The following is a 16,299-nucleotide window of genomic DNA, read 5'->3' as shown; positions in this document are numbered from 1 at the left end:
GGGATATCTGCTTCTCTTACCCATACCTGATGGTAGCCTGACCGCAGGTCTATCTTCGAAAAACATTTATCATCCTGCAACTGGTCAAACAAATCATCAATCCTGGGGAGGAGATATCTGTTCTTAATTGTTACCTTGTTCAGCTGCCTATTGTCAATGCACATTCGCAGCGATCCATCTTTCTTTTTAACAAATAATACCGGCGCTCCCCATGGGGATGTACTGGGCCTAATGAAGCCTTTTTCTAGCAAGTCCTTCAGTTGCTCCTTTAGCTCCATTAACTCCGCGGGTGCCATTCTATATGGTGGAATTGAAATAGGCTGAGTATCTGGTGGTATGTCTATCGTGAACTTTATCTCCCATTCGGGAGGAAGACCTGGAAGTTCATCTGGAAACACATCCGGATATTCATTAACCACGGGTACCAACTGAAAAGTTGGCACCACTGTTTCCAGATCATGCACGCGGACTAAATGATAAATACACCCCTTCCTGATCATTTTCCTTGCCTTAAGGTATGAAATAAACTTACCCTTCGGCGACGCCATGTTTCCTGCCCACTCAATAATTGGTTCACCAGGGAACTAGAACCGAACTATTTTATTTCTACAGTCTACATTGGCACGACAAGAAGCTAACCAATTCATACCCATAATAACATCAAACTCCACCATATCTAATTCTATCAAATCAGCCAAGGTATGATAACTATATACATTCACCGGACAATTTCTATATACCTGTTTCACCACAAGAGAGTCTCCCACTAGTGTAGCCACCTCAAATGATTCTATTAATTCAGGCTTAATTCTAATTCTACTAGCAACAAAAGGAGATATATATGATAAATTAGAGCCGGGATCCATCAACGTATATACGTCCCGAGAGAAGATTGATAATGTACCTGTGACTACATTTGCCGACGCTTCCTGATCTTGTCTACTGGCTAAAGCATACATACGGTTAGAAGGACCGCTAGAACTATAAGTTCCACCACGACCTCTACCACGGCCTGCCAATATCTACATACCCCGCCCCATCGAGCGCATAGCCACAGAAGAAGAAGAACATGCAACTGACCCAGTTGGCTGAGCCATACCACTAGGAGTACTTTTAAACGGACATTCCCTCGCAATATGGCCTTGGCGGCCACAAGAAAAACAGGCACCTGTACTTCGGCAACATTCTCCAAAATAAGGTCTATTACAATGGGGACACTATGGTACTAGTGGTCTTGACTGTCGAGAACTCTGGTCCACCTGTGTACCTGAAGCTCTAGAGCTTTGACTAGGCCCCAAATATCTGGTGCTCTCAACTCTTCCACTTGGAAACTGTGGAGGTACACTCCGAGTTGGCTGGGAGGGATACCTACTAGATTGCTAAAATTGCCCGCTGCAAAATTCCCCTGGATAACCAACTGACCTCGCCCTTTTTGGCTGACTTCTAAAAAAACCTCTGTCGGGCTGTCGCCTTCTATGTCGCTCTTCTACCCCTTGGGCATAGGCTTGCACCCGGGCAATATCCATGCCTGGCTGAGAAGCCATGGCCATGCAGCTATCAACCAAATAAAGGTCCAAGCCCATAATATACCGATGCACCCTGTCTGCCATGTCTTCTACAACTGTGGGGGCATGCCTCGCCAATGAGTCAAACTCGAGGCTATAGTCACGAATACTCCTGCCATTCTGCTTTAACTGTAAAAATTTATCAACCCTGGCTCGTTTCATTTCTGGAGGCAGGAAGTGGGTAAGAAAGGCTTCTGCAAATTCATCCCATTCAGATGGAGGAGCACCCTCGCCCTTCGATAATTTCCAAAACTTGTGCTAGGCTAGGCCATATTACGCAGCCGATAGGAGGCTAATTTCACTGACTCAGTCTCCGAGGCCCTAATGATTCGCAGTGTATGCTGCATCTGTCTAGTGAACTCCTGTGGGTCCTCTACAGGTCTCGATCCATGAAATTCTGGGGGATTGCAGGCTAGGAAGTCACGAACCCTCAAGCTGTCTTGTCTATTCGCATCATTTAGGCCATGCCTCCGAGCCTGTCCTGCCATCAGTCCAGTCAGCAACTGCACTGCATCTCTCATAGCTCTGTCTTCCGCCCTATGCTGTGGGACTAGAGGCTCCTGTACTGGAGGTTATGGATCTGCAGCTGCTGCTGCCCTAAACTCATCTGGGGGTAGCGACGTAGTAGAGCTTGCCGATTGAAGTACAATCCTCGGCATAGACTGGGCATGGGCCCTGGTAATTCTTGGGGTCTGACTAGTTTCCCCAGCAGCTGACTTGCCCTTCTGGGCAGTGGTTGCTTTCCATGGAGGCATCACTATAAACATAAAGGTAGGTTAGTGAAGGATCATCCTAAAACATAGCTCTATCGCACGATCTATGATAAGAAAGAAAGTAACATTCTAAATGTCCTGTAGCCTCCTATTTATAGATATGGTGCACAACACACCGATAAACAAGCCTCTACTAGACACGGTCTGTAGACACTCCAAGGACAAACTTCTGTGATACCACTTCTGTCATGACCCAACCCCGTAGGCCGTGATGGGTGCCCAAACCGAATATACACGTGTACCCCTACCAACTATACATAACCTGTCTCCTGTTTATACCCCAAATGCATCAACATGTAAGAAACATACAAGACGACAAGGCTATAGTAACGTATAGGGTCATTCCATACTACATACATACGCGAGCCGACAAGGCTGCCACAATACAGGGAATGCCCCAAATCATAAGTCATATCATTACGGTTGTACATATATACATATACAACTCATGTACCATTGATATACAACTCTTATACAGATCAAACACAACTCATATACAACTCATATACAGCTCATACACCACTCATATACACGTACAACCCACATACGTATACCACCCACATATGCATCCACAGACCTCTAAGAGTAAGAAAACTATACCATAAGGCGGGACAGGGCCTCCGCCGTACCCGTGAACAAAACAAATATGTACAATAAGGTGTAGTACCCCAACGTTAGGCTCCAGCATAATGGAGCACTTCCGGACTGCTGAGTGGGACTCTTACACTGGCGGATCCCCAAATTGTGTACTTGTATTTGCGGGCATTAACGCAGCCCCTCGGAGAAGGGGGTCAGTACGACATATGTACTGAGTATGTAAAATATAATATAACATAACTGAAACCATATCTGAAACCGCAAAGCAAGGGATAACATATCATATGAGAAATCTGTACCTGTACCTTGTGAATCATAAAAGCATACATGTTCAAATTATATCATATAGCCGGCCCTATTAGGGGTCTGGTGGATACATCTGTAATATCATCACAACCCAGTGTCATCATCATCTTATTACCACACATCGTCATATAAATATATACACACGTATCCCAGCCCTCTAGTGAGGGACTCGAGGAATAAGGCAGTGAACTGCGCACGAGAACATACCCCGGCCCGGGACTCGGTGAAAGATGTGTCACTGTATACACGAGTAGAGTAATGAGAAACTATATGCAATTTAAATCATTATCGAAGACTCGACCGTAGAAGCAAATTAAGCTATCATCTGAGAATCAAGATTGTAATGTAATCACCTTAAATGCCCTCTAAATGCCATTAGGGCTATACTAGTTAGTGTCTCGGGGCCCTTAGACACGTACTAAGGTAATGCTAACTGCTTAAGGACTCCAGAATACATGTTTTCATATAGTCCTTACAGTTAGGAGCCCATATATTCATTAAGTCCTTAGTATAGATAAGGTTCAAGGAAAGTAGCTTAACTGTTATAAAAGTTCATTACCCAGAAGTGAATAAGAGACACTTAGGAATGGAATTACTTTAGAGATCGCATCATTGTTTACTTACCTCTACGACATGCCAAAAGAAGAGAAAGAATAGGCTTTACATACCTTTTATAGATTCCCCGTAATCGTCCACGTCGTTGTCCTAGAAACCTATTTAACACGGAAGTAAGGCAAGTATTAACAACCTTAGACTTTTCAGCAACTTAGACTACCCACGAGTATTCATAGAACTCGTCCCCTCGCTCGCATCCTCGACTAGTTCCTTAACTAGTTAAGAAGTTAACGAAAATCGGACAGCACCTCCCCTGTAATGTGCCCTATCCGAATCCACAACCATGTCCTTAGTACTTGAAGCTAACCAACAATACAACCAGAAGCCCATACATATACATATTACGACAACATCATACAATATAAACCCCCAACAATTCACTCGAAACTAAGATACCAAAACTAGAGTTTTTAATCTTTCTTTCGCGAATTCTTTAATTACAAAGCGGAGGGTCGTGTGGCTGAAACCAGCAGCCCCCCACACCCTCATCAACATATATTTCAGCACCATAGCACCTCACCACACGACCATCAGTCACGCCCTACAAGCACAACGTATTATTCGATTCACAATTAACTATAGTGATTCCAATTTTGCTTATTTCGAACGCCGAACTTTTCAAACCTTTTCCCCAACTTCCAGCAGCTCCTAAGGTGTGTAATACACCCTAACTTAACATCATGAACTTCAAATTAGAGGGGAAGAACTTACCTTTCCCAAAATTGGCTAAAACTAGCCGAAATTGTGTCTCGGAACTTTTTTTAGCGCAAAGTAACGCCGTGGCAGCTTGCTGTCCGATTTTTGGCTGCACCGAATTCAAATTTTATACTACTAATACTTCCATATCATCATAGTATATGCTTATTAATTAATTTACGGAATGAAAATGGGACTTACCTATTTTTCTCCCAAAGCCGTCGCAATTTTCTCTCCTTAGCTTTAGGGTTTTTTGTTCACGTTGCTTGCTGGAAATTTGATGAATAAACTAAAGTTTGAGATACATATCACTTATATGGGTGGTCCCAAGGGGTAAAACGTGTCAGCCCCTAAGGGGGACACGTGTCCAGCCCCTATTAGGCCACTGTGCATGCACTCCATGTGGGGCTTCCATGTGGCAGTGGGGCCCACCACCAAGAAGGTGGGTCACCTGCTTGCTTAGGGGCTGCCACGTGTCACCCTCCCATTGGCTGCCCCGCGAATTTTTTTCCTCCTCCTCGTGGGTTCGTAATCTCGTCCTAGTTTAAGAGCCTATGTCGTCCGTGCTACGCAAGCTTGGTGTGTATTCAAATAGCTTAGGTGGGTAAAACTTCTAAGTTAGGGGCGTACGTTGGTAAATCAAGTCCTACGACTCATTACTTAGCCTCCTACTCCTTCCGACTTCTCTTGATCTTATTTCCAATCTCCCCTACTATGGGGTGTCACATCCTCCCTTCTTAGAATTGTTTAATAGTATCGTAACTTAGGCGGCTCACATGATAGCTTTTAAGTAACTTTAAGAACCTTTCGAGTTCAAGAATATGGGGTGTAACAGATTCAGTAATGCCTCGAACAAAAACCCCGTCATCCCCGAATCAACTAAGCGGACTCCAAGACTGGCAAGCTAGTAGATCTCACGGTTCATCTCCTTCCGTTCTGGTTGTACCTCTGCCAAGCTACCCATTGACTTATAGCTGAGCGCATCTGCCACCATATTTGTCTTCCCTGGGTGGTATAAAATATTGATATCATAATCCTTCTGTAACTCCAGCCACCTTCTCTGCCGTAAGTTTAGCTCCTTCTACTTAAAGATATACTAGAGGCTTTTGTGGTCTGTATAAATGTCAATATGTACACCATACAGATAGTGTCTCCATATTTTTAAGGCGTGGATCACTGCTGCTAATTCCAGATCATGGGTTGGATAATTCTTTTCGTGCTTTCTAAGCTGTTGGGAGGCATAAGCTACAACTCTGTTAAAGGCGCTGAAATGGAAGCAAACCCTTCCACGAACCTCTATAGTACCCTGCAAACCCCAAGAAGCTTCGTACCTCCGTAGGGGTTGTAGGTCTTGGCCAAGCCTTTACGGCCTCAATCTTCTGTGTATCCACTCGAATACCGTCAGTTCCAATAATGTGTCCAAGAAAAGCTACTGACGTTAACCAAAATTTGCATTTAGAGAACTTGGCGTATAATTTCTGGCGTCGAAGTACCCCTAGTACCGCCCGCAAATGATCCACGTGTTCCACCTCCGATCGTGAATAGACCAAAATATCATTAATAAATACGATCACGAACAAATCTAGAACTGGTTTGAATATTCAGTTCATTAGATCCATAAATACTGCTGGAGCATTTGTCAACCCAAAAGACATCACTTTGAACTCGTAATGCCCATATCGGGTCCTGAATGCAGTCTTTGATATATCTGCCTCCCTTACCCGCACCTAATGATAGCCTGACCACCGGTCTATCTTTGAAAAACATTGGGCACCCTGCAATTGGTCAAACAAATCATTAATCCTTGGGAGGGGATATCTGTTCTTAATTGTTACCTTATTCAGCTGCCTGTAGTCAATACACATTCGCAGCGATCCATCTTTCTTTTTCATGAACAGTACTGGTGCTCCCCATGGTGATGCGCTGGGCCTAATAAATCCTTTCTCCAGTAGGTCCCTCAACTGCTCCTTCAGCTCTTTTAATTCTGCAGGTGCCATTCTATATGGGAGAATAGAGATAGGTTGGGTATCTGGTGGTACATCTATAGTGAACTCTATTTCCCATTCTGGAGGGAGGCCTGGAAGTTTATCTGGAAATACATCTGGATATTCATTAACCACAGGCACCGATTGAAGAGTTGGCACTTCAGCTTCCAGATCGTGTACGTGGACTAAATGATAAATGTACCCCTTGTTAATGATTTTTCTTGCCTTAAGGTATGAAATAAACCTACCCTTCGGTGATGCTGTATTTCCTAACCACTCGACAATTGGTCCGTCTGAGAACTGAAATCCAACCATTTTATTTTTACAGTCTACATTGGCATGACAAGAAGCTAGCCAATCCATACCCATAATAACATCAAAGTCTATCATATTTAACTCTATCAAATCAGCCAAGGTATGATGACTATACACATTTATCAGGCAATGTCTATATACTTGCTTTACTATAATAGAATCCCCTACCGGTGTAGCAACCTCAAATGATTCTATTAACTCAGGCTTGATTCCAATTCTACTAGCAACAAAAAGAGATATATATGATAAAGTAGAGCTTGGATACATCAATGCATATACGTCTTGAGAAAAGATTGATAATGTACCTATGACCATATTCAGTGACACCTCCTGGTCTTGTCTACTGGCCAAAGCATATATACGGTTAAAAAGACTGCCAGAATTGGAAACTCCACCCCAGCCTCTACCACAACCTGCTGATATCTGCATTCCCTGCCCCATCGGGCGCATAGCCATAGAAGAAGAAGAACCCGCAACTGACCCAGTTGGCTGAGCCATACCACTTGGTGTACCTTTAAGTGTGCAGTCCCTCGCAATATGGCCCCGACGGCCACATGAAAAACATGTACCGATAGTCCAACGACATTCCCCAAAATGAGGCCTATTACAGCGGGGACACTAGGGTATCGGTGGCCTTAACTGTCAAGAACTCTCGTTCACCTGTATACCTGAAGCTCTAGAACCTTGTCCGGCCCCTTAATATCTAATGCTTTCAACTTGCCCACCTGGAAATTGTGGAGGTACAGTTCGAGCTAGCTGGGAGGAATATCTACCAAACTGCTGGAATCGCCCGCTACGAAATTCTCCTGGACAACCAACTAACATAGCCCTCTTAGGCTGACTTCTATCAAACCCTCTGTCAGGTTGACGCCTTATATGTTGCTCTTCTACCTCTTGGGCATATGCTTGTACCCGGGCAATATCCATGCCTGGCTGAGAAGCCATGGCCATACAACTATCAACCAAATAAAGGTCCAGGCCCATAATGTATCGGTGCACCCAATCTGCCATATCAGCTACAACTGTAGGAGCATATCTTGCCAATGAGTCAAACTCGAGGCTATAGTCTCGAACACTCCTGCCATTCTGCTTTAACTACAAGAATCTATCCACCCTGGATCGTCTCATTTCTGAAGGCAGGAAGTGGCTAAGAAAAGCTTCTACAAACTCATTCCATTCAGCTGGAGGAGCACCCTTGCCCCTTGATAACTCCCAAGACTCGTGCCAATTAGCGGCTACATAACGTAGCCTATAGGAGGCCAATTCAACTGACTCAGTCTCCGAAGCCCTAATGATTTGTAGTGTATACTGCATTTGTCAAACAAATTCTTGTGGATCCTCTACAGTTCTCGATCCATGAAATTCTAGGGGGTTGCAAGGTAGGAAATCACTGACCCTCAAGCTATCTTGCCTGTTGGCATCATCTGGGCCACGCCTCCAGGCCTATCCTGCCATTAGCCCAGTCAACAGCTGCACGATATCTCTTATAGCTCTATCCTCCGCCCCTTGCTGTGGGATAGGAGGCTCCTATACTGGAGGTTCAGGATCTGCAGCTGCTGCTGCTCTAAGCTCCTCTAGAGGTGGCGGCGTAGTAGAGCTCGTCGACTGGAGTACAATCCTTAGCATAGATTGGGCACGGGCCCTGGTAACTCTCGGGGTCTGACTAGTTTCCCCCGTTGGTGACTTGCCCATCTGGGCCGTGGTCGCTTTCCTTGGAGGCATTACTGTAAACATATAGATATGTTAGTGGAAGGTCATCCTGAAAGTATAGCTCTATCGCACGATCTAAGATAAGAAGAAGACAATATCCTAAATGTCTTGTAGCCTCCTTTTTATAGATGTGGTGCACAACACACCGATAAACAAGCCTCTACTAGATACGGTCTGTGGATACTCTAAGAAAAGAACCGCTCTGATACCACTTCTATCATGACCTATCCCCGTAGGCCGTGACGAGTGCCCGAACTGGACACCCCCGTGTACCCCAGCCAACTATGCATAACCTGTCTCCTATTTACACGCAATATATATTAAAAGGGAAAGTAACATATAGGCCGACAAGGCTATAGTAAGATATAAGGACATTCGTAATACAAATATACGCGAGCCGATAAGACCGCCACGACATCGGGAACGCCCCGAAGTATAGGTCATATCAGTACAGCCGTACATACCCATACACATAGCTCATATACCACTCATGCACAACTCATATACAACTCATATATAGTTCATATATAGTTTATGTACACACACAACTCACATACGTCCAACCCACACCCGTATCCACAGACCTCTAAGAGTAAGAAAATAGTAACATAAGGCGGGACAGGTCCCCCGCCGTACCCATGATCAAACTAATATGCACATTAGAGTTTAGTATCCAAAATCAGGTTCCAGCACAATAGAGCGCTCTTCGATCGCTGAGTGGGACTCCTATGCTGACGAATCCCTAACCTGTGTCACACCTGTACCTATGGGTATGAAACGCAGCCCCCCCGAAGAAAGGGGGGTCAGTACGACATATGTACTTAGTATGTAAAGTATAACATAATATAACTGGAGGTATATCCTAAACAGAGGAACAAGAGAACAATTTATCAAGTCAGAAACATTTACTTGCACTCTGTAAATTATAAAGACATGCATGCTCAAATTTTTAATATAGCCGGCCCCATCAGGGGTCCGGTGAATTATATATGTAGTATCAGTATCAGGCCCCGTGCCATCATCATCTTATTACAACACATCATCATAGTATCATATCAGGCCCCAGGCTATCGTCTCCTTATCACAACACATCATCATAGTATCAGTATCAGGCCCCAGGCCATCATATATATACATACAGATGCCGACCCTCTAGCAAGGGACTTGGTGAACAATGTAGTGAATTGCATGAATCTAACAACCGGCTCAGGACTCGGAGAAGAAGTGTTTCAGTATACACGAGTAGAGTAGTGAGAAACAAAACACAATTTAAATCATTATCTGAGACTCAGCTCTATAAGAGGATTAAGTTATTGTTCAAGAATTCGAGTAACAGTATAGTCATTTTGGCTGCCCTCTAAATGCCATTAGGGGCTACATTGATTACATCTCGGGGTTTCTAGACATATACCAAAGTAAGACTATTCACTTAAGAATTCCAGAGTATTTGTCTTCGAATAGTTTTATGAGTATGAGTTTGTACATTCGTACCTTTTAAACATATAAGAGTTTCCAGGGAAATAGTTTAACTACCATAGAGTTCAACATCTAGTAGTAAATAAGAGATACTTAAGAATGGAATTACCCTGTAGCTCGTTTCACATTCAGCTTACAACTAGGACATACCAACAGAAGAAAGAGAATGAGCTTTACTTACCTATGCCAAAACATGTCAAGACAAAGCTTTACATACTAGATTTTAGGTAACTTAAGGAACCTTCTGAGTTCAAAGATGTGGGGTGTAACACTGTGGCAGAATAAGAATCATGAAGAAATGACCTGGGAAGCTGAAGAGGACATAAAACACAGGTATTCGTACCTATTCCCGATGTTTACAGGTAAACCCCACTCCTACAACTCGTATATTAATTATGTGGATAAAAATGTATGTTATCGCAATAGAAAGGAATCTCCCTAAAGTCTGTATAAAGTCTTAAGGGAAGTTTTATTCAATATTCGGGGACAAATGTTCTAAAGGGGGGAAGGTTGTTACACCCCACACTCTCGAGCTCAGAATTTCTCTTAAGTTCCTTAGATATTATCATGTGACCCGGATAAGCTATGACCCTATCAAATAACTCTTAGGAAAGGAGAATGTGATACTCCATAGTAGAGAAGGTTGGAAATAGAGTCATAAGAATCAGGAAGGAATTGGAGGCCAAGTATTGAGTCGTAGGACTCAATTTACCTACGTAAGCTACTAAATTAGAAGTCTTACATACTTGAGCTACTTGAGTACATACCAAGCTTATGTAGCACGTATTACATAGGCTCTTAATATAAGACGAAATTACGAATCCACAAGGAAGGGGAAAAGACGACACGTGGCAACTAATAAAAGAGTGACACGTGGAAGCACCTCAAGCAAGCAGGTGACCCACCTTCTTGGGGTCAATTAGGTGACCCACCTGCTTGGGGGAGGTGGGGCCCACTACCACGTGGCAGCCCCTCCTTCAATGCATGGATATAGTGGCCAATAGGGGTTGGACACATGTCACCCCTAGGGGCTGACATGTGTCACCTCCTACGACCACATATATACATGTATATGTGACTTATACTGCATTTCACAGTCTTAAACTTCAGCAACCAAAAGTCAAGAACAAACCCTAAAGTTGAGAGAAAATAGTGACGGCTTGGAGGAAAAAATAAGGTAAGTCCCGATTTCATTCTGTAAATTAATTATCTAGAATATACCACGATGATATGGAGGTATTATTAGTATAAAATCATGTCTTGGTGCAGCAAAAATCGGACAGCAAGCAGCCACGGCGTTTAAATCGCACTAGAGAAGTTCCGAGGCACAATTTTGGTGAATTTTTACCAATTTCGGGAAAGGTAAGGCCTTCTCTTATAATTTGAAGTTTATGGTATTGTTATAGGGTGTATTACACACCTTATAGGCTGATGGAAGTTTAATAAAATCTTTTAAATGCTCGACGTTCGAAATAAACTAAATTGGAATCGTAATAGTTAAATTGTAGTCGAAATGAGGCATTATGCATGTGGGGGCCGCTGCTGGTCGTGTGGTGGTGTGTTGTAGGGACTAAAAGTGTTCTAAAGGATGTGGGGGAGTTGCTGGTTGCATACACATGACCCCTCCCCCCCACTTTGTACGGTTAAAGGTTTTGCAAAACGGAAATTAGAAATTTTATTTTGGTATCGTAGTTTCGAGCGAGTCGTTTGGAGTTTATGTGGTATAAGATTAATGTGAATTATATATATATATATATCCTGCAGGTTATTGTTGTTGGTTGTCTGTAGCTATTAGGAGTATAATTGGAAATTCGGATAGGGCACATTATAGGGGAGATGCTGCCCGATTTTCGCTAACTCTTTAACTAGTTAAGAAACTAGTCGAGAAGGAAAGTGAGGAACTGAGTTCTATGAATACTCGTATATGATGATATGATGCCGTATGCATTGGTCTGGTAACACCGAGTGCCATGGAGGGCCTAGAGTGATATGTGAGGGTGATATACATGCCCTTTTTTCATAGGATGCAGGTATAGTGAACTCTTAACTGTCATACTTGTTTCCTGCATTCCTATTTGAGTCTTATCTCAGTTATATGTTGTTATGCTTTATATACTCAGTACATATATCATATTGACCCCCCTTTCTTTGGGGGCCTGTGTTTCATACCCGTAGGTGCAGACACACACTTTGGGGAATTGCCAGCTTAGGGTTCCACTCGACAAATTTGGGAGGATCTCCATTGAATCAGAGGCAATCCTTTGGGTATTAGACCTTCTATGTATATATTTGTATATTCAGGGGTACGGCGGGGGTCCTATCCCACCATATATTGCTGTTACTATTCTTAGAGGTCTGTAGACATATGTATGTGGGTTGTTTGTGAGTTCATTTCGATTGTGCCTATACGTCCTATTGTAAATTGTTTTATGTTACAGCAGCCTTGTCGGCTTGCGTGCCATTTCATGATATGGTTCGAATGGAAGGGGCCACACATACACAAAAAAAGTTTTAACTCATTGGGATTTTGTAAGTAGTATCACTTTGTACATAGCTCGATTTAACTACAGCGAATAGGTATGTATATGAGGGTCCAGGTCGGACCCAGTTGCAACCTACGGGGTTTGGTCGTGACACTAGAAACATAGGCTATCACCTTATAATTTTGTGTCAGAATACAACCACTAACAATGCTTGAAGCATCACAATAGACCACAAAATCATCAGACCCTTCTAGCAAAGTCAACACCAGAGCAGAGGTAAGCCTATCTTTCAACTCTTGGAAACTATTTTTACATCTCTTGGACCATTGGAATTTCACCTTCATTTGAGGAAAAATATTCAAAGGTGATGCAATGGAAGAGAATCCTTCCACAAACCGTCTATAGTAACCGGCTAACCCAAAAAATTCACAATATCAGAAGGATAAAAAGGTCTAGGCCAATCTTTACTACTTTGGTTTTCTTAGGATCTACCATAATACCATCACCGAAAACAATAGGACAAGTAAAAGCAACCGACCTCAACAAAAACTCACACTTGCGAACCTTAGCAAATAACTGACAATCCTTGAGGACTTGCAACACAATCCTCAAATGATCACCATGCTCCTCTTCACTAAGAGAATAGACCTAAATATCATCGATGAACACAATAAAGAACAAATCCTAATAATGCTAAAACACCATGTTCATCAAATCCATAAAAGTTATAGGAGCATTTGTTAATCTAAAAGACATTACAAAGAATTTTAGGTGACAATACCAAGTTCTAAAAGCCATCTTTGGAATGTCACATTCTCTTATTTGGAGTTGATGATAACCCAACTGAAGATATATATTTGAAAATTAACTTGCTCCTTGAAATTAATCGAACAAGTCAGCAATCCTTTGGATGGGATAATTATTCTTCATTTTGACCTTGTTCAATTGCTGATAGTCAATACACATACAGAGAGAACTGTCCTTCTTTCTGAAAAAGAGAACCAGAGCACTCCATGGAGAGATACTCGATCTAATAAAATACTTATATAACAAATCTTTCCAATGGTCCTTAAGCTCCTTAAGTTCTACCAGGGCCATATGATAAGGAGGAATAGAGATTGGCAAGGTACCAGGGAGGATATCAATATCAAAGTCTATTTGCTTTTTGATAGGAATACTTGGGAGATCGTCAGGAAAACCTCCAAGAACTCATTAACAATCAAAATTGACTCAAGAGTAGTTTCTTTGGAATTCGTATCCAATAATTCAGACAAGGTGATAAATGCAACCCATTGAAATTATTTTCCAAGTTTAAAGGCATGAGTTGAATTGACCTTTAAACATGAAATTACTACCTTACTAATCTAGAACTAGCTCATTAGGAAACCAAAACTTAACAATGCGGGTCCTATAACATATGGATACAAACACGGCGTTTAGAATTCGATATGATGTAAAAGACACCACCAGAACCTATTAATATCTATTTTGAGCATGAGTATTTTATTTGTAAATATGTTGAGTTTATTACATTTAACATCTAATTTTAGATTCAATTGAGAAGTTTAAATTATACTTTTAAATTCATAATTGATGATGAGATTTTTACCTATCTTAAAGAGAAAGAGATCGGTTAAGAAAAGTTAACTTTGAGCGAAGTCCAAAAGATAGTAAAAGAATTGTTTTGAGTAAGTTCACTCACTTCATAGATGAGTAGTGTAAAGTTTTTTTGGAAGTACTATCAAGTACCAATTCGGGTACGAATCTAGATTACTCAAACCCTATAACTTATACCACCAGTGTAGATAAGATCATACTGTTCATTCGAACAACTCCTCATAGTCCAAAAAGAGGACTATTCAATGAATGCATAGTTCTGTTATTGTCGTATACTATGGCAAGGTATAAGATGGCTCTATAAAAATAGGCAGAATGTTGTATCAGTACATAGCTCATAAGTGATTGTTTTTGGTTAGATAAACTCCCCAAGAAGTAAAGTACTATATTTTTATATAATGAGTTGCATTACTACTTCGTATATGTTTAAATAATAGTCTTTTATTATATTGCATCCCTATTTGAGTTGGCCATTGTTTAGAGTTGAGTATCCTCAAGTAAAATTTCTTTCACCATTTTAGATACTCATACATTATATGTACTGGAGGAAGGATGGGTTACTTCGGATGTGCATATATTTCCATCAATTGAACAAAGTTACCATTAAGTGAAATTATCTAAGACCTAGGATAGATTATCTATTTGACCAATTGCAAGGAGAAAGTCATTTCTCAAATATTGATCTCCGATCAGCTATTATCAATTAAGGGTAAGGAACTGTGACATTCCCAAGACAATATTAAAAATAAGGTATGGCCACCTTGAGTTTCTAGTGATGTTGTTTATATTAACGAATGCACTGGCGGTATTTATGGATCTAATGAATAGGGTGTTGAAGCTCTACCTTAATACGTTTTTAGTGGTCTTCATTGATGATATATTTATTTACTCTAAGGGTGAGGAAGAACATAAGGGTCTTTTGACAATTCTGCTTCAAACTTTGAGGGATAGGCAATTGTTTACACACACAAATATTTCTCTCTTTACAAAAGACTCTCAAGGACTCCATTGATGAATTTAAATAAATTCACTCAATATCTCCTTCAAAACTCTCAAATTTTTCCAAATTCTTGGATCTTCTCACTTAAGCTATGTGGGTGTTGATTCATGGATTTTTTTTCATCCATGAAGGCCAATTAATTTCTCAAGTTTTCTATTAAATTCAAGTATGAAATTTATGAGTTTTATGATCTCTATTCCAATTGCATGAATTATAATTCAAATTATGATTATGAGTATATATTAATATAAATTGGTAGTTATTGCATTGAATTGAAGAGTTTTTCCATGATTTTCCTATATTGATCTTTAGGGTTCATGTTATGAATTATGGTATTTTCAATTATACCTTCAAATGATATTATCTTTATGAATTATGTATGGACTAAGAGGGGTATATGATCATGCATGTTTTCAAGTATATTTCGTTATTTTTAATTCAATTGATACTACATTCATATCTTACCCTAATTTCAAGTATAAGCTTTGATCATGAATTTTCAAGGTATATTCTATGAGAAGTTTTGTTTTATGATTTCAAAGGTGTTATCATGAATCTCATTCAAATTGATTATGCATTCAAGTTTTACCCTAATTTCCAAGTATGAATTATGATGATGTATGTATGATTTGTAATGTAGAAGGACAATACCCGCATTGCACTTATGTTATAAAAATGAGCTACAATATGATTTCAAACTTATGATCATGACTATGATATATGTTCATTACTATTTCTATGCTATGTATGTATTTTGTGAGATTTGACTTAACACCAAATGTGGACTTGAGGTGGGGGCTCAAAATATGGGGTCCTTATATAAAGTCTCTTGTCCCATAACTATTTGCCACCGTAAGATTGCTCTTTTTGGCCTAGCTAGTGGATCCATATATAGCGTATGTATGACCCGTCTAGAGGGGTAGAGTCTATCTTGGTAAGTAGATTCTCCTTTCCTATCCAGCGGTGTTTGTGGTGAGTCCTCATTTATCAGGTACTATTCGTTGAGTTGATTATTTTTTTCAACGACCCTTTGTTATGTTTCATATTGAGGGTGAGCTGGGGAAGTGTCTTAGCCCCCACCAATGTTCACGAGTAGAGGCATTTAGTTTGATAATTCTTCGAGTCTATGTTGTCATGTGACATTCTTTATTTACTATTCAT

Source organism: Solanum dulcamara, chromosome 7, assembly GCF_947179165.1.
Source record: "Solanum dulcamara chromosome 7, daSolDulc1.2, whole genome shotgun sequence".
Lineage (NCBI taxonomy): Eukaryota > Viridiplantae > Streptophyta > Magnoliopsida > Solanales > Solanaceae > Solanum > Solanum dulcamara.
This window is presented reverse-complemented; position numbering follows the sequence as displayed.